This window comes from Ranitomeya imitator, chromosome 10 (assembly GCF_032444005.1).
Source record: "Ranitomeya imitator isolate aRanImi1 chromosome 10, aRanImi1.pri, whole genome shotgun sequence".
In the NCBI taxonomy this organism is placed as follows: Eukaryota; Metazoa; Chordata; class Amphibia; order Anura; family Dendrobatidae; genus Ranitomeya; species Ranitomeya imitator.
Genome location: NC_091291.1, coordinates 144,321,886 through 144,345,297, shown reverse-complemented (window position 1 = coordinate 144,345,297; position 23,412 = coordinate 144,321,886). Strand labels below are relative to the sequence as shown.

Genomic DNA, 23,412 nt, shown 5'->3' with positions numbered 1-23,412 from the left:
CACAGCTGAGGGTTTGTTATAATTGCATCCAGCCTAGAGGTAAAACTGCCAGGAGAACAAATTCACCTTCAGGCTCTGTGCACACGCTGCGGATTTTGCTGCAGATTCACAGCAGTTTTCCCTGAGTTTACAGTACAATGTAAACCTATGGAAAACAAAATCCGCAGTGCACATGCTGCGGAAAAAAATGCACGGAAACGCTACGTTGTTTATTCCGCAGCATGTCAATTCTTTGTGCGGATTCCGCAGCAGTTTACACCTGCTCCATAATAGGAATCCGCAGGTGTAAAACCGCAGGTGGAATCAGCACAAAAATCGTATAAAATCTGCAGGTACAATGCAGTGCTTTCTACCTGTGGATTTCTCAAAACAGGTGCGGAAAAATCCGCAGAGATTCCATCTACATGTGCACATAGCCTCAGACAGAATGGTTGCAGGCAGGATCATGTGTTATCTCTTTCTCAGGCCCCTCTGTCATAGAGCCAAAAAGAGACAAACGCAGCGAGCCCCGTTGTGCTCTATGGGGCTGGTGTCCATCACGTGGCAGATCCGACACAAATGTTGATTTAATTGTTATGTAATGGAAAAATGCGGATGGTAAACGGCATCACTCTGAACTGCGGGACTAGAGCTGACATAAGATCTAGACTGAGAACACTGTTACAAACCCTCAGCTGCGACAAGTGTCATGTCAGGAGAGACATCATGGAGACAAATAATGAATACTGTACCCCTTCTTGCGTCGGTTGCACCCACAGCCCTGTAGACTCGGTTTCCGGCCTTTGCACTCCAGTCTCTTCTTTTGTGCAGCACTTTAAGGGATCATGACACTTTCTGCTGTAAAACACTAGAAAAAAAAAACATAAAAGAAAAATAAAGAGCACTGGTGATTTTGCCCAAAATTCATGAACGATGTGTGCCATTTCAAATAATTTAGCACAAAGAACAACAACAAATATCACAAGACAACAATAAAGAAACATTATGTAACCCCAAACCCCCCATGATGAATTGGAAAGATACAGAATGAAGAATTATTTACAAATAACTGAAATTCCTTTATGTAAAAACCATAAATATTTATGAGAAAACTTTGTATCAATCTCACCCAAAGCTGAAATATTGACAGAACCCATCCTGTATGTGAAGATAAGGGCTGCAGCGCTGGAGATATCTGCCATTATACCGTCATTATTAATGTGCCAGGTAAACACTGGCAGCTGATAAGGGGCAGCTCCTGCCAGGACACAGCGCAGCCTGGTGGAGGGTCAGGGTGCTGCCATCACATGGGTACAATATCGGCCAATACGTGTCCATGTGCATGAGTGCTAATGGCGGTTACTGCACTGCCCATGGGGTGGTCACCCATCCGACCTCATGGCCCAGATATCTGCACTATACAGCTTACTGCCCTCTTTACAGTGTCAGTCCTCCATGCCGTCCTGATATGCTATTCATGAATCAGGGGGCTCAGGATGAACAATTGGTTACTTCCAGGGTGAGGAATGCTGCGAGGTGACAGAACAAGACACTGCCATTAAGGCTACTTTCACACTAGCGTTTTCTGCAATCCGTCACAATGCATCGCTTTGCAGAAAAAACGCATCCTGCAAAAGTGCTTGCAGGATGCGTTTTTTCCCCATAGACATTCGTTGTGCGACGGATGCATCGTGCTTTTGCTGACCGTCGGGAGCAAAAAACGCTACATGTAACGGTTTTTGCTTCTGACGGACCGCTTTTTCCGCCCCCACCTCCCCGCACCTCACAATGGGGCAGCGGATGCGCCGGAAAAATGCATCCGCTGCCTCCGTTGTGCAGTGTGTTCTGCCCATCTTAATGTGCAGAGAGTTAATTATCATGTTATTCAAGTTGTGGCCACTGGAGGTCATCAGTTGCCTACTTTTCATGTTGTTTACCAACCTTTCCCTCCTAAGAGCAATGTCTTATGGGTTAGTTCCGCCCACATTCTTCTTGTGAAGACAAGCTTCAGTAGCCATTTTTCCTCAGATCTGCAGAGAGGCACACGTGCTCCTGTCTCGCTTACTTTCTTACCCCTGTCCTAACGGATCTCGGTACGTTTATAAAGGTTTAATGCATCTTATGTTTGTGTTAGTATTTAAGCCTTATGCAGCTCCTATAGTCAGATATAGTTAGGCAGATGTGCTTTGCAGCTTGCAGTTAGGTTAATGTGTACTCTGCATTTAGATAGATGCATTCTTGTATAGAATAGGGCAGTGCTGTTAGAATTACTGTGTAAATGCACTCTGTATAATTCTTGCTGTTATGTCCCAGTTATTTATGTGATTGCACCCTGTATGTGCATATACTGAAATGCTGTTATTCTTTACAGTTTTTCACCAGTCATCCACTATGATCAGTCATTCACTATGATTATTCACTGAACATCCACCTTGTACATCAACATCATTCACTATTTGATCATCTACTATGAATACTGTCCACCATTGTTGTTCAACGTTATAGTTTTGGTTATCATCACCCTAATAAATAAGACTTAAGCATCAACACAGTCTGTTTACTGGGATGTGGATGAAGGTTTAGCCGTATGTTGGAATCCACACAGCATCCTACGTGGAGGAAGGCAGAACAGTGAAAAACGAGACCGCCAGTCGCAGGCGGTGATTGTAAAGTAAGATCAGATTAGCTGCCTTCAGTGAAACTGATAGCCGGTCGCAGGCTGTAGTTGTTCAGACTGTACGGAACCGCTAACACCCACACTGCTCCGCATTCGGGTATCACAGCAGCCGCCATACAGCCGCGGGACTATACTGCAGCCCGCCAAGAGGAGCTACATCATTCCCGCCACGCGGAAGCTCACCGCACCTAGACTCAGTTTCCCGCCAAAACACTCAGCAGTACGCAGCTAAGCGCACAATGTCTCGAAACAGCACATCCTCACTCAAGACGAGTTCACGAGCAAGCTCTAACAGGTCATCATTAGCAGAGCTGGCTGCTGTCGCTCGTGCTGAAGCAGCTAAAGCGAGGTCCTCCTTTGCCGAGAAAGAAATGCATCTAAAGCTGAGACAAGCAGAGCAAGAAGCAGAAAAGGTGCGTTTGCAGACAGAACAAACTGCACGCCTGCAAGCCGAAACCGCACGTTTGCGGGCAGAGCATGAAGCAGAAAATGCACGTTTGCGGGCAGAGCAAGAAGCAGAAGGTGCGCGCCTGCAAGTGTCTCTAGAAGGACTTATGGTAGACAAAGAGGCAGCAGCTGCAATAGCTAAGGCAGAGTACTTGGAAGCCATGAAGGATCCTGATTATGAGGGACGCAGCAACGTTCTTGGAACAGATCTAGAGCAGCAAGATCCAGCTCAGCGCGTCGCAGAGTACATTCATCGACACTCCAGCATGGACAACACCCTCGACAGACTACAACGATCAGCCTACGCCGATTATCATCGATCTAACCCCGAACTTCGCTACTACAAACAAGAAGACGTCCAACACAGAGGAGTCGGCCACAGCTATCGTTCCACTGAGAAGAAGGTACAGCTCCCACCTCACCTTAAAGAGACATCTTCTTCACCAGAAAGGTACTATGCAGACTGTCCGAAGCCAAGAGCGTCTCACAGGTATGGTGATGCACCACACACTAGACATGGCTATAACATACCGGCTCGTACCAACACTGATCAAGCCACCATAGAATTGGCAAAGTTCTTTGCCCGCCGAGAACTGGTAACAGAAGGACTTGTAAAGTTCACTGACAAAGCCGAAAACTACAGGTCATGGCGAGCTTCGTTCCAGAACGCCATTCAGGGACTGGACCTTTCTAGTAGTGAGGAGTTAGATCTCCTGGTAAAGTGGCTTGGAACTGAATCGGTCGAGCATGCTAAAAGACTAAGAGACATTAACATAGAATACCCACACATAGGTTTACGTAAAGTGTGGGAAAGACTTGACGAATGCTATGGGTCCGTAGAAGTAATAGAGAATGCTTTATTCAAAAGAATTGATGATTTCCCTAAGATAGGGCCCAAGGGTTATCAAAGACTTAGAGAATTGAGTGATTTATTGATAGAGTTACAGGTCGCCCAGAAGGAAGGTCACTTGGCTGGATTGGCATTCTTAGACACTGCTAGGGGTGTCAATCCAATAGTACAAAAACTTCCTTACAATCTTCAAGAAAGGTGGATTATACATGGTTCACGGTATAAACAAATTCATAACGTACCATTCCCTCCTTTTACTGTATTTGTTGAGTTTGTCACCCAGCAAGCCAAGATCAGAAATGACCCTAGTTTTGATTTCACTCTGTCATGTTCCACTACCCCTGGTGTCAAACCCAGTAAGACACCCGTGGCAGTCCATAAAACTGATATTGATTCCACAGGTCCTCCACACAAGACAACTAAGCCCCCTACGGAAGAGAGCAAACCTCAGGATGTCAGTAAGCAGTGTCCTCTACACAGGAAACCACATCCTCTACTAAAGTGCAGAGCCTTCAGGGAGAAGACTTTAGAGGATCGCAAAGGTTTCCTCAAGGAAAACAACATCTGCTTCAAATGCTGTGCTACGACCTCTCACTTCGCCAGGAACTGTGGAGCTAGCGTGAAATGTGCAGAATGCAGCAGCACGGATCACAATACAGCCTTGCATCCTGGACCACCTCCAGGAGTGTTGTCACAAGCAGAGGAGCACGATGAGAAACAGAAGAACACCGATGAAGACACCCCTGCGGTCACCTCTCAATGTACGGAGATCTGTAAGGGACTCAAGGGAGGAAGATCCTGCTCAAAAATCTGCCTTGTCCGAGTCTATCCAACAGGCCACAGAGACAAAGCGCTCAAGATATATGCAATCCTAGATGACCAAAGTAATAGGTCTTTAGCCAGGTCCATCTTCTTTGACAACTTCAGCATTGTAGGCCCCAGTTCTCCCTACTCCCTTAGGACATGTTCAGGTACCGTCGAGACGGCGGGGAGGAAAGCAACCGGATACAAAGTGGAGTCCATGGATGGCCAGACCTGTCTGTCACTACCGACCATCCTGGAGTGCAACCAGATTCCTGACAACAGGTCTGAGATACCTTCACCAGAGGTGGCAACGTATCACCCCTACCTGAAGCGTATAGCCCACCTGATACCTAAGTTGGAACCAGAAGCGCCAATAGCTTTACTTCTGGGAAGAGATATACTACGAGTCCACAAGACTAGAGAATATATCAACGGCTCACTGAATGCTCCATACGCGCAGAGGCAAGACCTTGGATGGGTCATTGTAGGAGATGTCTGTCTAGGAGGAGCACACAAGCCGGTCTCAGTCAACAGTATGCTTACCAGCACACTAGAAAATGGACGTCCATCTCTCTTCCAGCCGTGTCACAATAGTCTGTTGGTAAAGGAACTACCGAGCAGCACTCCCCTACCTTGCCCTTTCTCAGTTCCTATCAACGAAGACCACGCCTGTGAAGGTGAACAAGACCACATAGGATGTACAGTCTTCCACAGGACGAAGGAAGACAACAAGGTAGCGATGTCTATAGAAGACAAGATATTCCTGGACATCATGGACGAACAAATAGTCAAGGATACGGCGAATAGTTGGGTCGCACCTCTACCATTTCGACCTCAGAGGAGACGCCTACCCAACAACAAGGAATTGGTCTACAGCAGATTCATCTCCCTAAGACACAAGCTTCAGAAGTCACCTGAGACGAAGGAACATTTCTTTACCTTCATGGGAAAGATATTCCAGAACAACCACGCAGAGATTGCACCTGCACTTCAACACGGAGAGGAGTGTTGGTACCTGCCCATCTTCGGAGTGTACCATCCTAAGAAGCCAGGTCAAATTAGAGTGGTATTCGACTCAAGTGCCAAATGCGAAGACGTGTCATTGAATGATGTCTTACTGTCGGGCCCAGACCTCAACAACAGACTTCTGGAAGTATTACTCTGTTTCCGTAGAAATTCAGTGGCATTTATGGCCGACATACAACAGATGTTCCACTGTTTTCTCGTCAAAGAGGAACACAGAAACTACCTGAGGTTCTTCTGGTACCGTGACAACAACCCAGACGAAGACATCGCAGAGTACCGGATGCGGGTACACATCTTTGGGAACAGTCCTTCCCCAGCGGTCGCAATCTACGGCCTCCGACATTCTGCCAAAAAGGGTGAAGAAGAGTATGGCTCGGACATCAGGTCCTTTGTGGAAAAGGATTTTTACGTGGATGACTGTTTGAAGTCCACACCGACAAGTGAGGCCGCAATCAGTCTACTAAAGAGGACTCGTGACATGCTCGCTCAGTCTAACCTAAGGTTACACAAGATTTCTTCCAACAGCCGAGAGTTGATGGAAGCCTTTCCCTCTGAAGACTATTCCAGCGATCTAAAGGATTTAGACCTCAGCATCGACCCCCTTCCTATGCAGCGGAGCCTTGGATTGCTGTGGGACCTGAAGACAGATACCTTCACCTTTCAGATCAGCAAGGATGAGAAACCCTTCACGCGCAGAGGAGTTCTTTCCTTCGTGAATAGTTTATACGACCCCTTGGGGTTCGTAGCTCCAGTAACCATCCAAGGAAAGCTGATGCTCAGGGACTTCACCCAAGACACTACTGATTGGGATGATCCACTTCCAGCGGGAAAGGCTGACCTGTGGGCAGAGTGGAGGAAGTCTCTTGAAGCCCTGACCAACCTTCGTGTGAAACGACCGTATGCTCCTGTGCCATCCACAGAGGTCAAAACGCAAACACTTTGTATTTTCTGTGATGCATCAGTCAAAGCGATTGCAGCAGTAGCGTACCTCAAATCCACAGACGTAAGCGGACAATGCCATATCGGGTTCGTTATGAGCCGGACGAAATTGGCGCCACTTCGTGAACACACGATACCCAGACTGGAACTCTGTGCTGCTGTCCTCGCAGTTGAGTTGGCCGAGCTGGTCTCGGATGCGATGGGCCTGAAGATCGGGGATGCAGAGTTCTACACCGATAGCAAGGTGGTACTGGGGTACATCTGTAACGAGACACGACGCTTCTACGTCTACGTCAGCAACCGGGTACTTCGGATAAGAAGATCCACCGACCCTAATCAGTGGCACTACGTACCTACTCATCACAATCCTGCGGACCACGCGACTAGATCCGTTGCACCCAGTCATCTGAAGGACACTTCATGGTTCACAGGTCCTACCTCTTTGTACCGTTCGATGTCCCAGATCAGCAGGCCTGAAACTTTCGAACTAGTGGGTCCAGACACAGACAAAGAGATCCGACCTCAAGTGTCTGCTCTACATACAGAGATTTCAAGCTGCCACCTCGAATCTCACCGGTTCAGCAGGTTCTCCACATGGAAGTCACTTGTTCGAGCTTTAGCTTGTCTATTTCATGTAACCCAGTCATACAAGTCAGCACTACCTGATAGCCAGAGACGTTGTAAAGGTTGGCATCACTGCAGGCTTGCGTTTACTGCTCCCGACCTGGAAAGAGCCAAGGTTATAATACTTCGTGCCATACAAAGAGATACCTATGGCAGAGAAATAGACAACCTTAACAAGGGACAACCCATTCCTGAGGTCAGTGGGCTGAGGAAGCTCGATCCGATTGTCGATCAAGAAGGGCTGCTGAGAGTCGGTGGTCGTCTTCAAGAAGCTGAGGTAGAAGTTTCAGAGAAGCACCCGGTGATAATTCCTGGACATCATCACGTAACGACCCTGCTGATTCAACACCATCATGTCTTGGTGAGACACCAAGGCCGTTTGTTCACTGAAGGAAACCTAAGGGCAGCTGGACTATGGATAGTTGGAGCTAAGAGAAGAGTGAGCAAACTCATCTTTGACTGTGTTACGTGTCGCAAACTCCGGGGCACATTCCAAAATCCGAAGATGGCCAATCTTCCACCCGACAGACTCAGTTCTGAACCTCCCTTCACCAACGTTGGACTAGATGTATTCGGTCCTTGGTCTGTGGCTACACGACGGACTAGAAAAATACTTACGGAAGCAAAGTGTTGGGCGGTTCTATTCACGTGTCTGTCCGTCAGAGCCGTTCATATCATAGTAACATAGTAACATAGTTAGTAAGGCCGAAAAAAGACATTTGTCCATCCAGTTCAGCCTATATTCCATCATAATAAATACCCAGATCTACGTCCTTCTACAGAACCTAATAATTGTATGATACAATATTGTTCTGCTCCAGGAAGACATCCAGGCCTCTCTTGAACCCCTCGACTGAGTTCGCCATCACCACCTCCTCAGGTAAGCAATTCCATATCGAAGTAATCGAATCGATGGACACATCAAGTTTTATAAACGCACTTCGACGCTTCATCGCAATCAGAGGACCTGTGAAGCATATTCGTTCTGACCGAGGTACGAATTTCGTCGGAGCAGCAAGAGAACTCCAAATCCCTTCCAATCTGGACATCGATAATGTGGAAAGGTATCTAGGTGAGCAAGGATGTACCTGGACCTTCAATCCACCACACTCTTCGCACATGGGAGGTGCGTGGGAAAGGATGATAGGGATAGCACGCAGAATATTAGACTCTATCTTCTTGCAAGCTAACACCAGACTTACACAAGAGAGTTTATCCACGTTCTTGGCAGAGGTCTCAGCCATCATGAATGCCAGGCCACTGACATCACTTTCTAGTGATTCCGGAGATCCATCCATCCTTACTCCTGCAATGTTACTCACACAGAAAACCTGTGTCCCGAAAGCTCCACTCGGAGAATTCAATGACAAAGACCTCTACAGACGACAATGGAGGCAGGTACAAAGCGTGTCCAACGTCTTCTGGAATAGATGGAGGAAACAGTATCTTTCCACTCTGCAAAGCAGGACAAAGTGGCAGAAAGATCGCCCAAACATTCAATCTGGCGATGTTGTACTCGTCAAAGACAGTCAGTCACATCGGAACGAGTGGCCACTCGGCCTAGTCATTAAGACCCTGCCCAGTAAAGATGGGAAAGTGCGGAAAGTAGAGGTCAGAGTGTGCAAGCTTGGAGAAAACAAACTGTTCCTCAGACCCGTTACTGAGCTTGTATTATTATTTTCCCCAAAAGAACCTAATTGTGGCATCTGTTGACGCCAAGCGGGGAGTGTTCTGCCCATCTTAATGTGCAGAGAGTTAATTATCATGTTATTCAAGTTGTGGCCACTGGAGGTCATCAGTTGCCTACTTTTCATGTTGTTTACCAACCTTTCCCTCCTAAGAGCAATGTCTTATGGGTTAGTTCTGCCCACATTCTTCTTGTGAAGACAAGCTTCAGTAGCCATTTTTCCTCAGATCTGCAGAGAGGCACACGTGCTCCTGTCTCGCTTACTTTCTTACCCCTGTCCTAACGGATCTCGGTACGTTTATAAAGGTTTAATGCATCTTATGTTTGTGTTAGTATTTAAGCCTTATGCAGCTCCTATAGTCAGATATAGTTAGGCAGATGTGCTTTGCAGCTTGCAGTTAGGTTAATGTGTACTCTGCATTTAGATAGATGCATTCTGTTATAGAATAGGGCAGTGCTGTTAGAATTACTGTGTAAATGCACTCTGTATAATTCTTGCTGTTATGTCCCAGTTATTTATGTGATTGCACCCTGTATGTGCATATACTGAAATGCTGTTATTCTTTACAGTTTTTCACCAGTCATCCACTATGATCAGTCATTCACTATGATTATTCACTGAACATCCACCTTGTACATCAACATCATTCACTATTTGATCATCTACTATGAATACTGTCCACCATTGTTGTTCAACGTTATAGTTTTGGTTATCATCACCCTAATAAATAAGACTTAAGCATCAACACAGTCTGTTTACTGGGATGTGGATGAAGGTTTAGCCGTATGTTGGAATCCACACAGCATCCTACGTGGAGGAAGGCAGAACACAGTGCGTTAAACGCGTCGTAATCTCGGCCCAACGCATTGCGACGGGGAGATTCCGACGCTAGTGTGAAAGTAGCCTTATCAGTCACAATGTTGCACCTGTATGCGGCTCCAGGAACAAGACCCTCGCCCCGGCAGACACAATAATGCCCCAGTTATAAAACCCTCTCCAGTAATATCAGGAAATGACAAATATCTGAAGAATGTCGAGTGCTCAGAAACTTAAGATGTTGTATAAGGGGCGGCGAAATAGTCTCCTTCCTCCAGGAAAGCGAAAACTTCCTGTTCTGATAGTTAATAAAGTTCAAAAGCCGGAAAAGTCCACAAGAAAATATCATGACAAACATCAAAATCTTGTAGCTAACAAAGGGGGAACTGCGGGCACAAGTGAATGTGATCCCCAAAACATGTGCCATTGTCATATAAGGGTGTGGCCTAGTGATGAGCGAGGTGTTATCTGAGCATGCTCGAGGGCTAATACAGCTTCTTTGGGGCGCTCTAATATTTGAGTCTCATTGGCTGCATGTCTCACGGCTGTTCGACAGCTGCAACACCTGCAGGGACTGCGTGATGTCATGTGCGCTCACTCATCACTGGGGTGGTCTGATCACATTATATCAGTGATGTCATCATAAGGGACGGAGCCGACAACCTCTCACCCACCATGCTGGATCCCAGGACACAACACTCCTCCAATGTCCACCTGTTCATTGCAGCTTTATTCATCTACAGGACTTTTCCAGCTGGGACCTAATTATTTTTCTCTCATCGAAAAATGGATTCGGCTCTTTCATGTGCCAAGTATCAAATACACGGAGGTATCGTATACACGCAGGTATCGTATACACGCAGGTATCATATACACGCAGGTATTATATACACGCAGGTATCATATACACGCAGTTATCATATACACGCAGTTATCATATACACGCAGGTATCATATACACGCAGGTATCATATACACGCAGGTATCATATACACGCAGGTATCATATACACGCAGGTATCGTATACACGCAGTTATCATATACACGCAGGTATCATATACACGCAGGTATTATATACACGCAGGTATTATATACACGCAGGTATCATATACACGCAGGTATCATATACACGCAGTTATCATATACACGCAGTTATCATATACACGCAGGTATCGTATACACGCAGGTATCATATACACGCAGGTATCATATACACGCAGGTATCATATACACGCAGGTATCGTATACACGCAGGTATCGTATACACGCAGGTATCGTATACACGCAGGTATCGTATACACGCAGTTATCGTATACACGCAGGTATCGTATACACGCAGGTATCGTATACACGCAGGTATCGTATACACGCAGGTATCGTATACACGCAGGTATCGTATACACGCAGGTATCGTATACACGCAGGTATCGTATACACGCAGGTATCGTATACACGCAGGTATCGTATACACGCAGGTATCGTATACACGCAGGTATCGTATACACGCAGGTATCGTATACACGCAGGTATCGTATACACGCAGGTATCGTATACACGCAGGTATTATATACACGCAGGTATTATATACACGCAGTTATCATATACACGCAGGTATCATATACACGCAGGTATCATATACACGCAGTTATCATATACACGCAGGTATTATATACACGCAGTTATCATATACACGCAGGTATTATATACACGCAGGTATTATATACACGCATGTATCATATACACGCAGTTATCATATACACGCAGGTATCATATACATGCAGGTATCATATACACGCATGTATCATATACACGCAGTTATCGTATACACGCAGGTATCGTATACACGCAGGTATCGTATACACGCAGGTATCGTATACACGCAGGTATCGTATACACGCAGGTATCATATACACGCAGGTATCATATACACGCAGGTATCGTATACACGCAGGTATCATATACACGCAGGTATCATATACACGCAGTTATCATATACACACAGGTATCATATAAACGCAGCTACATTCCAAAGCTAAAGAAGAAAATAATCGGCTGCCTCTAGTCGTCACCTACAATTCAAATCTGGAGGTGCTAAGGGGAGCTGCACGGAAATTACAACCTTTACTACAAAAAGATGCCGCTTACAATCCATTTTTCCCGACCCCCCATTACTGTGTTTTAGGCAGCCCCCAAATGTAAGAAGCATCATTGTCAGGAGCTCCCTGTCCTCTCCAACAGCTGCAGGAACCTTTCCTTGCAACCAGAAAAAATGTAAAACCTGTCCATTTATAATGACCACGGACAAGATAAAGATCCCCAACTCACATCAGGGCTACAAGATCCCAGGTACTTTCAGCTGCGTCACTTCTAATGTGGTGTACCTAATTATTTATACTAAATGTCCAACTGGGGATCTGTATGTGGGGGAGACCGGGCAAAAACTGAGGACAAGGATGAACTCTCATCGCCACACAATAAGAGAAAAAAGAATGGATCTACCTGTGGCAATACATTTCTGTCTCCCGGATCATAACATTATGGACATGAAATTACTTGTATTAAAATCTCAGAGAGCCAGAAGAGTCTGGGAATATAAACTGATGACGACCTTTGACACTCTCAGTGCAGGAATGAATGTGTCACATGGCTTTATGTCTTTTTACATCAATTAAAGAATTTGCTCCTCAGACCGTGTGGGGGCATCACAACACAGAACCAGACCCCAATCTGAGGACAATAAAACATTCACACTCCTTATCTATGAACTATTCCAATATTTATGGACACAACTGTTTATCACTCACATAATGGTAGCTCTGCTTCACGTCACCTGTCTTATCTATGACATTATTTCTGTGCAGTGTTGTGTATAAATATGTGATTCTTCAGAATTTGTATTAGTCTATACCTGATGGAGAGACCTGTGTAGTCTCGAAAGCTGCAATCTGTTACCATCTTTTCAGTTCGCCATTACAAGGTATCAACCACTGAGGACTCTCAATTCTAAATATTTTTCTGTTCTCCACTAGACACTGATATCCCTTTCAGCCCATTTTTCCCATTTAGATACCCCTGGTTATTGTTTATCTCCATCGAGAATAAAGGATTGAGCATATTGATATCCAGCAGCCCGATCCTTCTCTATTCCCGTAGAAAGGCGAACTCCTCTGATGTGTATGGTTGATTTAATACTCAAGAAATCCCCAAGAATCTAAGAGAAGAGACCTCAGCATAAATGATACGAGGACGCAGAAGAGCCACAATATTCCAGTATCTGGAGCCTGGGAATGAGGGTGCACTGCATCTGCTCATAGCGATCCACAAGAGAAGATCTGAGCTCAGGGTCACTGGCAGGAACAGGATGGGTGGAGGCGCCATTACCATTACTGCTGTCATTCTACGCTGCGTCCAACACAGCAAAGCTTCATTACACAACATACAATGCGTGTACCGGATACACTACATACAGGACACACCGGATACACTACATACAGGACACACCGGATACACTACATACAGGACACACCGGATACACTACATACAGGACACACCGGATACACTACATACAGGACACACCGGATACACTACATACATGACACACCGGATACACTACATACAGGACACACCGGATACACTACATACAGGACACACCGGATACACTACATACATGACACACTGGATACACTACATACAGGACACACTGGATACACTACATACATGACACACTGGATACACTACATACAGGACACACTGGATACACTACATACAGGACACACCGGATACACTACATACATGACACACTGGATACACTACATACAGGACACACTGGATACACTACATACATGACACACCGGATACACTACATACATGATACACCGGATATACATACAGGACACACTGGATACACTACATACAGGACACACTGGATACACTACATACAGGACACACCTGTATGTAGTGTATCCGGACACACTGGATACACTACATACAGGACACACTGGATACACTACATACAGGACACACCGGATACACTACATACAGGACACACCGGATACACTACATACAGGACACACTGGATACACTACATACAGGACACACTGGATACACTACATACAGGACACACTGGATACACTACATACAGGACACACTGGATACACTACATACATGATACACCGGATATACATACAGGACACACTGGATACACTACATACAGGACACACTGGATACACTACATACAGGACACACTGGATACACTACATACAGGACACACCTGTATGTAGTGTATCCGGACACACTGGATACACTACATACAGGACACACTGGATACACTACATACAGGACACACTGGATACACTACATACATGATACACCGGATATACATACAGGACACACTGGATACACTACATACAGGACACACTGGATACACTACATACAGGACACACCTGTATGTAGTGTATCCGGACACACTGGATACACTACATACAGGACACACTGGATACACTACATACAGGACACACCGGATACACTACATACAGGACACACTGGATACACTACATATTTTATTATTATTATACATTTTTATAGCGCCATTTATTCCATGGCGCTTTACATGTGAATACGGGGCAAATATAGACAAATACATTAAACATGAGCAGATAACAAGGCACACGAGTACATAAGGAGGGAGGACCCTGCCCGCGAGGGCTCACAGTCTGCAGGGGGTGGGTGAGGATACAGTAGGAGAGGGAAAAGCTGGCTACACACACTGGATACACTACATACAGGACACACTGGATACACTACATACAGGACACACTGGATACACTACATACAGGACACACTGGATACACTACATACATGATACACCGGATATACATACAGGACACACTGGATACACTACATACAGGACACACCGGATACACTACATACAGGACACACCGGATACACTACATACAGGACACACCGGATACACTACATACAGGACACACCGGATACACTACATACAGGACACACCGGATACACTACATACAGGACACACTGGATACACTACATACAGGACACACTGGATACACTACATACAGGACACACCTGTATGTAGTGTATCCGGACACACTGGATACACTACATACAGGACACACAGGACACACCGGATACACTACATACAGGACACACTGGATACACTACATACATGACACACTGGATACACTACATACATGACACACTGGATACACTATATACATGACACACTGGATACACTACATACATGACACACTGGATACACTACATACATGACACACTGGATACACTATATACATGACACACTGGATACACTACATACATGACACACTGGATACACTACATACATGACACACTGGATACACTACATACATGACACACTGGATACACTACATACATGACACACTGGATATCGGAGCCATGTCATCTGCTGGTGTAGGTCCACTGTGTTTTATTAAGACCAAAGTCAGCGCAGCCGTCTATCAGGACATTTTAGAGCACTTCATGTTTCCCTCTGCCGACAAGCTTTTTGGAGATGGAAATGTCATTCTACAGCAGGACTTGGCCCCTGTCCACACTGCCAAAAGTACCAATACCTGGTGTACAAACAGCAGTATCACTGGGCTTGATTGGCAGCAAACTCGCCTGACCTTAACCCCATAGAGAATCTACGGAGTATTGTCAAGAGGAAGATGAGACACCAGACCCAACAATGCAGACGAGCTGAAGGCTGCTATCAAAGCAACCTGGGCTTCCATAACCTCTCAGCAGCGCCACAGGCTGATCGCCTCCATGCCACGCCGCATTGATGCAATAATTCAAGCAAAATGAGCCGCGACCAAGTAGGATTTTACACTAATTTTTCAAGTTGCTATTATAAAGTATTATAATTTACTGAGATAATGACTTCTGGGTTTTCATTGGCTGTAAGCCATAATCATCATTAACAGAAATAAACAGGTGAAATAGATCACTCTGTGTGTAATGACTCCATATAATATAGGAGATTCACTTTTGATGATATTCTAATGTTGTGAGAAGCTCCTGTACATATAGACAGCCTGATTTGTGTCACTGTACTGTCCTATTAGTCTGTACTAGGCTATATGGTATCATGCCTTACATGCAAATTCTTACATGAATCCTGGGAATTCATCAGTGTTCCTTGCTTTGTCTGATATAGACTACCTTGCTACCCGTTACTTTTTGTGAAACCCCCTCCCACGTTTATCTACGTGATTGTATCCCCTGTTGAATCCTCTTCCGTGTTCCACTTACTCTCTGGTTCATGTCTTTTTTATATTTAATCCTTAATAAAAATGTTACATTTTATACTCTGAGTACTTTGTACCCTGACTCTGGTTGTATATGATTCTAGAACCCACTGGTTACTGAACTTTATATGATGGGAAAACCCCTATAACTATGTTTATATGTCTTTTAGATAACTTTATGGTCATAGATACTTACCATGCAAGGTGCCCAAACTTTTGCATCAGTTAATTTTCCTTTTTCTAATTTTTAAAATGTAAAGGATGAAAATATATATTTTTACCTAAAATAGAAAGGAAATGTGTCGTTTGCAACTTTAGGCCTTTTAGAGATCACTTAATCTTCAACTTGCTAAATTGTTCACAATAACAGTCATTTTGACCAGGGGTGCCCAAACTTTTACATGACATTGTATTTGGCACTCTGGATACACTGTATACACTTCACATATTGGGTGTTCTGTATAAAGATACACTGAATATAGTGAACACTGCAAACAATGGCTACACTACATAACCTTATTACCTTGGATACCATGGGTATATTCCATGTACTGGTCGGGCCTTTATCACAGAGTGATAAAGCATCTCCCCAGTGGCAGACATATGAAAGCCGCATAGAGTTTGCTAAAAACACATGAAGGACTCCCAGACTATGAGAAATAAGATTCTCTGGTCTGATGAGATGAAGATAGAACTTTTTGGTGATAATTCTAAGCGCTATGTGTGGAGAAAACCAGGCACTGCTTATCACCTGCCCAATACAATCCCCACAGTGAAGCATGGTGGAGGCAGCATCATGCTATGGGGCTGTTTTTCAGCTGCAGGGACAGGACGACTGGTTGTCATTGAAGGAAACATGAATGCGGCCAAGTACAGAGATATCCTGGATGAAAACCTCTTCCAGAGTGCTCTGGGCCTCAGACTTGGCCGAAGGTTCATCTTCCAACAAGACAATGACCCTAAGCACACAGCTAAAATAACAAAGGAGCGGCTTCAGAACAACTCTGTGACCATTCCTGACCGGCCCAGCCAGAGCCCTGACCTAAACCCAATGGAGCATCTCTGGAGAGACCTGAAAATGGCGTCCACCAACGTTCACCATCCAACCTGATGAACTGGAGAGGATCTGCAAGGAAGAATGGCCGAGGATCCCCAAATCCAGGGGTGAAAACTTGTGGCATCATTCCCAAGAAGACTCATGGCTGTACTAGCTCAAAAGGTACTAACGCGATCAGCCGCGTTCACAGGGGGAGCGCGGCCGGGTGTCAGCTGATTATCACAGCTGACATCTGGCACTATGTGCCAGGAGTGGTCACGGACCGCTCCTGGCACATTAACCCCTGGAACACTGCGATCAAACATGATCGCAGCGTTCCGGCGGCATAGGGAAGCATCGCGCAGGGAGGGGGCTCCATGCGTGCTTCCGTGAGACCCTCCATCCTCCTTCCTGCAGGCCCCGGATCCAAGATGGCCGCGGGGCTCCTTCCAGGTCCTGCAGGGAGTTGGCTTGAAAGCGCCTGCTCAGAGCAGGCGCCGGCAAGCCTCCTGCAGTGCCTGTCAGATCGCTCATCTGACACAGTGCTGTGCAAAGTGTCAGGTCAGCGATCTGTCACTATACTATGATGTCCCACACTGGGACAAAGTTAAAAATTTTTTTACATGTGTAAAAAAACAAAAAACCTAAATAAATAAATAAAAAAATATTGTTCCAATAAATACATTCCTTTATGTAAATTTAAAAAAAACAATAAAAGTACACATATTTAGTATCGCCGCGTCCATAACGACCCAACCTATAAAACTGTCCCACTAGTTAACCCCTTCAGTGAACACCGTAAAAAAAAGAAAGAAAAAAACACTAGGCAAAAAACAACGCTTTATTATCATACCGCCAAACAAAAAGTGGAATAACACGCGATCAAAAAGACGGATATAAATAAACATTGCACCGCTGAAAACGTCATCCTGTCCCGCAAAAAACGAGCCGCCATACAGCATCATCAGCGAAAAAATAAAAAAGTTATAGCCTTCAGAATAAAGCGATGCAAAAATAATTATTTTTTCTATAAAATAGTTTTTATTGTATAAAAGCGCCAAAACGTAAAAAAATGATATAAATGAGGTATCGCTGTAATTGCACTGACCCGAAGAATAAAACTGCAGGAACGGTATAAACGCCTTCCCCCCCCCCCCCAAAGAAATTCACAAATTGTTGGTTTTTGTTAATTCTGCCTAACAAAAATCGGAATAAAAAGGGATCAAAAAATGTCACATGCCTGAAAATGGTACCAATAAAAACGTCAACTCGTCCCGTAAAAAACAAGACCTCACATGACTCTGTGGACCAAAATATGGAAAAATTATAGCTCTGTAGTAATGTAAATAATATGTTTTGCAATAAAAAACATCTTTTAGTGTGTGACGGCTGCCAATCATAAAAACCTGAAATAAAAACACGCCATAAAAACCGCTATAAATAGTAAATCAAACCCCCCATTATCACCGCCTTAGTTAGGGAAAAATAATAAAATAAAAATGTATTTATTTCCAATTTCCCATTAGGGTTAGGGTTGGGGCTTAAGTTAGGGTTGGGGTTAGGGTTGGGTTACGTTTACGGTTGGGTTAGGGGTGTGTCAGGGTTAGGGGTATGGTTAGGGTTGGGATTAGGGTTAGGGGTGTGTTGGAGTTATACTTCCGAGCTATACCATGCGCCCAAACAGTAGTTTTCTCCCACATATGGGGTATCAGCAGACTCAGGACAAGTTGCACAACAACGTTTGAGGTTCAATTTCTCCTGTTACCCTTGGGAAAATAAAAAATTGGGGGCGAAAAATCATTTTTGTGATAAAAATAAGATTTTGTTTTTTTTTTCGGCTCTACATTATAAACTTCTGTGAAGCACTTGGGGGTTCAAAGTGCTCACCACACATCTAGATAAGTTTCTTAGGGGTCTACTTTGCAAAATGGTGTCACTTTTGGGGGGTTTCCACTGTTTAGGCACATCAGGGGCTCTGCAAACGAGACATGGCATCCCATCTAATACAGTACACATATATGTACATTACACAGCATATAAAATACGGACATATGTGATAAATACATCTACAGACACATAATACACTTAGATAATAACTAGAGATCATGCACAAATTTCTGTAATACAAGGATATAGCGCATACGTAATGCACAGAGGTACACAGAACATATATATATATATATATATATATTATATATATATATATATATATATACAGTGGGGCACAAAAAGTATTTAGTCAGTCAGCAATAGTGCAAGTTCCACCACTTAAAAAGATGAGAGGCGTCTGTAATTTACATCATAGGTAGACCTCAACTATGGGAGACAAACTGAGAAAAAAAAATCCAGAAAATCACATTGTCTGTTTTTTTATCATTTTTTTTGCATATTATGCTGGAAAATAAGTATTTGGTCAGAAACAAACAATCAGGATTTCTGGCTCTCACAGACCTGTAACTTCTTCTTTAAGAGTCTCCTCTTTCCTCCACTCATTACCTGTAGTAATGGCACCTGTTTAAACTTGTTATCAGTATAAAAAGACACCTGTGCACACCCTCAAACAGTCTGACTCCAAACTCCACTATGGTGAAGACCAAAGAGCTGTCAAAGGACACCAGAAACAAAATTGTAGCCCTGCACCAGGCTGGGAAGACTGAATCTGCAATAGCCAACCAGCTTGGAGTGAAGAAATCAACAGTGGGAGCAATAATTAGAAAATGGAAGACATACAAGACCACTGATAATCTCCCTCGATCTGGGACTCCACGCAAAATCCCACCCCGTGGGGTCAGAATGATCACAAGAACGGTGAGCAAAAATCCCAGAACCACGCGGAGGGACCTAGTGAATGAACTGCAGAGAGCTGGGACCAATGTAACAAGGCCTACCATAAGTAACACACTACGCCACCATGGACTCAGATCCTGCAGTGCCAGACGTGTCCCACTGCTTAAGCCAGTACATGTCCGGGCCCGTCTGAAGTTTGCTAGAGAGCATTTGGATGATCCAGAGGAGTTTTGGGAGAATGTCCTATGGTCTGATGAAACCAAACTGGAACTGTTTGGTAGAAACACAACTTGTCGTGTTTGGAGGAAAAATAATACTGAGTTGCATCCATCAAACACCATACCTACTGTAAAGCATGGTGGTGGAAACATCATGCTTTGGGGCTGTTTCTCTGCAAAGGGGCCAGGACGACTGATCCGGGTACATGAAAGAATGAATGGGGCCATGTATCGTGAGATTTTGAGTGCAAACCTCCTTCCATCAGCAAGGGCATTGAAGATGAAACGTGGCTGGGTCTTTCAACATGACAATGATCCAACGCACACCGCCAGGGCAACGAAGGAGTGGCTTCGTAAGAAGCATTTCAAGGTCCTGGAGTGGCCTAGCCAGTCTCCAGATCTCAACCCTATAGAAAACCTTTGGAGGGAGTTGAAAGTCCGTGTTGCCAAGCGAAAAGCCAAAAACATCACTGCTCTAGAGGAGATCTGCATGGAGGAATGGGCCAACATACCAACAACAGTGTGTGGCAACCTTGTGAAGACTTACAGAAAACGTTTGACCTCTGTCATTGCCAACAAAGGATATATTACAAAGTATTGAGATGAAATTTTGTTTCTGACCAAATACTTATTTTCCACCATAATATGCAAATAAAATGTTAAAAAAACAGACAATGTGATTTTCTGGATTTTTTTTTCTCAGTTTGTCTCCCATAGTTGAGGTCTACCTATGATGTAAATTACAGACGCCTCTCATCTTTTTAAGTGGTGGAACTTGCACTATTGCTGACTGACTGTATATGGCATAATGCACATGAAGCCCCCCGCCTCACACACAGGACCACATCTAATGCCCCCCCTCACACAAAGGACCACATCTAATGCCCCCCGCCTCACACACAGGACCACATCTGATGCCCCCTCCTCACACACAGGACCACATCTGATGCCCCCTCCTCACACACAGGACCACATCTAATGCCCCCTCCTCACACACAGGACCACATCTAATGCCCCCTCCTCACACACAGGACCACATCTGATGCCCCCGCCTCACACACAGGATCACATCTAATGCCCCCTCCTCACACACAGGACCACATCTGATGCCCCCGCCTCACACACAGGACCACATCTAATGCCCCCGCCTCACACACAGGACCACATCTGATGCCCCCTCCTCACACACAGGACCACATCTGATGCCCCCCCCCTCCTCACACACAGGACCACATCTGATGCCCCCGCCTCACACACAGGACCACATCTAATGCCCCCGCCTCACACACAGGACCACATCTGATGCCCCCTCCTCACACACAGGACCACATCTGATGCCCCCCCCCGCCTCACACACAGGACCACATCTGATGCCCCCCCCCGCCTCACACACAGGACCACATCTGATGCCCCCTCCTCACACACAGGATCACATCTGATGCCCCCGCCTCACACACAGGACCACATCTGATGCCCCCTCCTCACACACAGGACCACATCTGATGCCCCCCCCCGCCTCACACACAGGACCACATCTGATGCCCCCCCCCGCCTCACACACAGGACCACATCTGATGCCCCCTCCTCACACACAGGATCACATCTGATGCCCCCGCCTCACACACAGGACCACATCTGATGCCCCCTCCTCACACACAGGACCACATCTGATGCCCCCCCCCGCCTCACACACAGGACCACATCTGATGCCCCCGCCTCACACACAGGACCACATCTAATGCCCCCGCCTCACACACAGGACCACATCTGATGCCCCCTCCTCACACACAGGACCACATCTGATGCCCCCCCCCGCCTCACACACAGGACCACATCTGATGCCCCCCCCCGCCTCACACACAGGACCACATCTGATGCCCCCTCCTCACACACAGGACCACATCTAATGCCCCCTCCTCACACACAGGACCACATCTAATGCCCCCTCCTCACACACAGGACCACATCTGATGCCCCCGCCTCACACACAGGATCACATCTAATGCCCCCTCCTCACACACAGGACCACATCTGATGCCCCCGCCTCACACACAGGACCACATCTAATGCCCCCGCCTCACACACAGGACCACATCTGATGCCCCCTCCTCACACACAGGACCACATCTGATGCCCCCCCCCTCCTCACACACAGGACCACATCTGATGCCCCCGCCTCACACACAGGACCACATCTAATGCCCCCGCCTCACACACAGGACCACATCTGATGCCCCCTCCTCACACACAGGACCACATCTGATGCCCCCCCCCGCCTCACACACAGGACCACATCTGATGCCCCCGCCTCACACACAGGATCACATCTAATGCCCCCTCCTCACACACAGGACCACATCTGATGCCCCCGCCTCACACACAGGACCACATCTGATGCCCCCTCCTCACACACAGGACCACATCTGATGCCCCCGCCTCACACACAGGACCACATCTGATGCCCCCTCCTCACACACAGGACCACATCTGATGCCCCCCCCCGCCTCACACACAGGACCACATCTGATGCCCCCTCCTCACACACAGGACCACATCTGATGCCCCCTCCTCACACACAGGATCACATCTGATGCCCCCGCCTCACACACAGGACCACATCTGATGCCCCCGCCTCACACACAGGACCACATCTGATGCCCCCGCCTCACACACAGGACATAATATATCAGTATATTGGGGGCTGCAGCAGCCGCAGTCTCCGCCATCTCCGGGCCCTGATCCCCCGGGTTCGGGGCTCTGCTCACACCGTCACCCGCCGCATCCCGGGGCTCCCGCTCTGGTGCCCGCTCCTCTCCTGGCACCGCCGCCGCTCAGCAGAACAATGGTCAGTGCCAGCAGCCTCCATTCTCCAGCCCGGTACTCACCAGCGCCGCCGCCTCCCGCTCCCCGGTACTCGGTGCCCGCAGACTGAGCAGAGAACAAACCCGGCTGCTCGGGGGGAGGAGACGGGAGGAGGAGGGAGGCTGATAACACTGACAGCATGGTGAGAGGGAGGAGGGGGCACAGGCATCACTGGGGGGCACAGACATCATCGGAGGGGGCACAGACACCACTGGAGGGGGCACAGACACCACTGGAGGGGCAAAGATATCACTGGGGGGCACAGACATCACTGGGGGGCACAGGCATCACTGGGGGGCACAGACACCACTGGAGGGGCACAGGCATCACTGGAGGGGGCACAGACACCACTGGAGGGGCAAAGATATC

General features: G+C 46.3%; 1 protein-coding gene across 6 annotated transcripts in view; it reads right to left on the bottom strand.

Moving 5' to 3' along the window:
* Positions 1 to 23,140, bottom strand: part of LOC138651732 (CMP-N-acetylneuraminate-beta-galactosamide-alpha-2,3-sialyltransferase 4-like) — a 230,505-nt gene extending 207,365 nt beyond the window's left edge. For 4 of the 6 annotated variants that reach the window (XM_069742160.1, XM_069742168.1, XM_069742162.1 and 1 more), the window contains exons 1-2: positions 23,067 to 23,140; positions 732 to 847 (exon numbers count right to left, since the gene is read on the bottom strand). The gene's annotated coding sequence lies outside the window, so the exon portion shown is untranslated. Of the gene's footprint in view, positions 1 to 731; positions 848 to 16,336; positions 16,422 to 23,066 lie in introns of all 6 variants that reach the window. The other 2 variants (XM_069742161.1, XM_069742164.1) reach the window with 1 other exon arrangement.
* Positions 23,141 to 23,412: the final 272 nt, after the last annotated feature.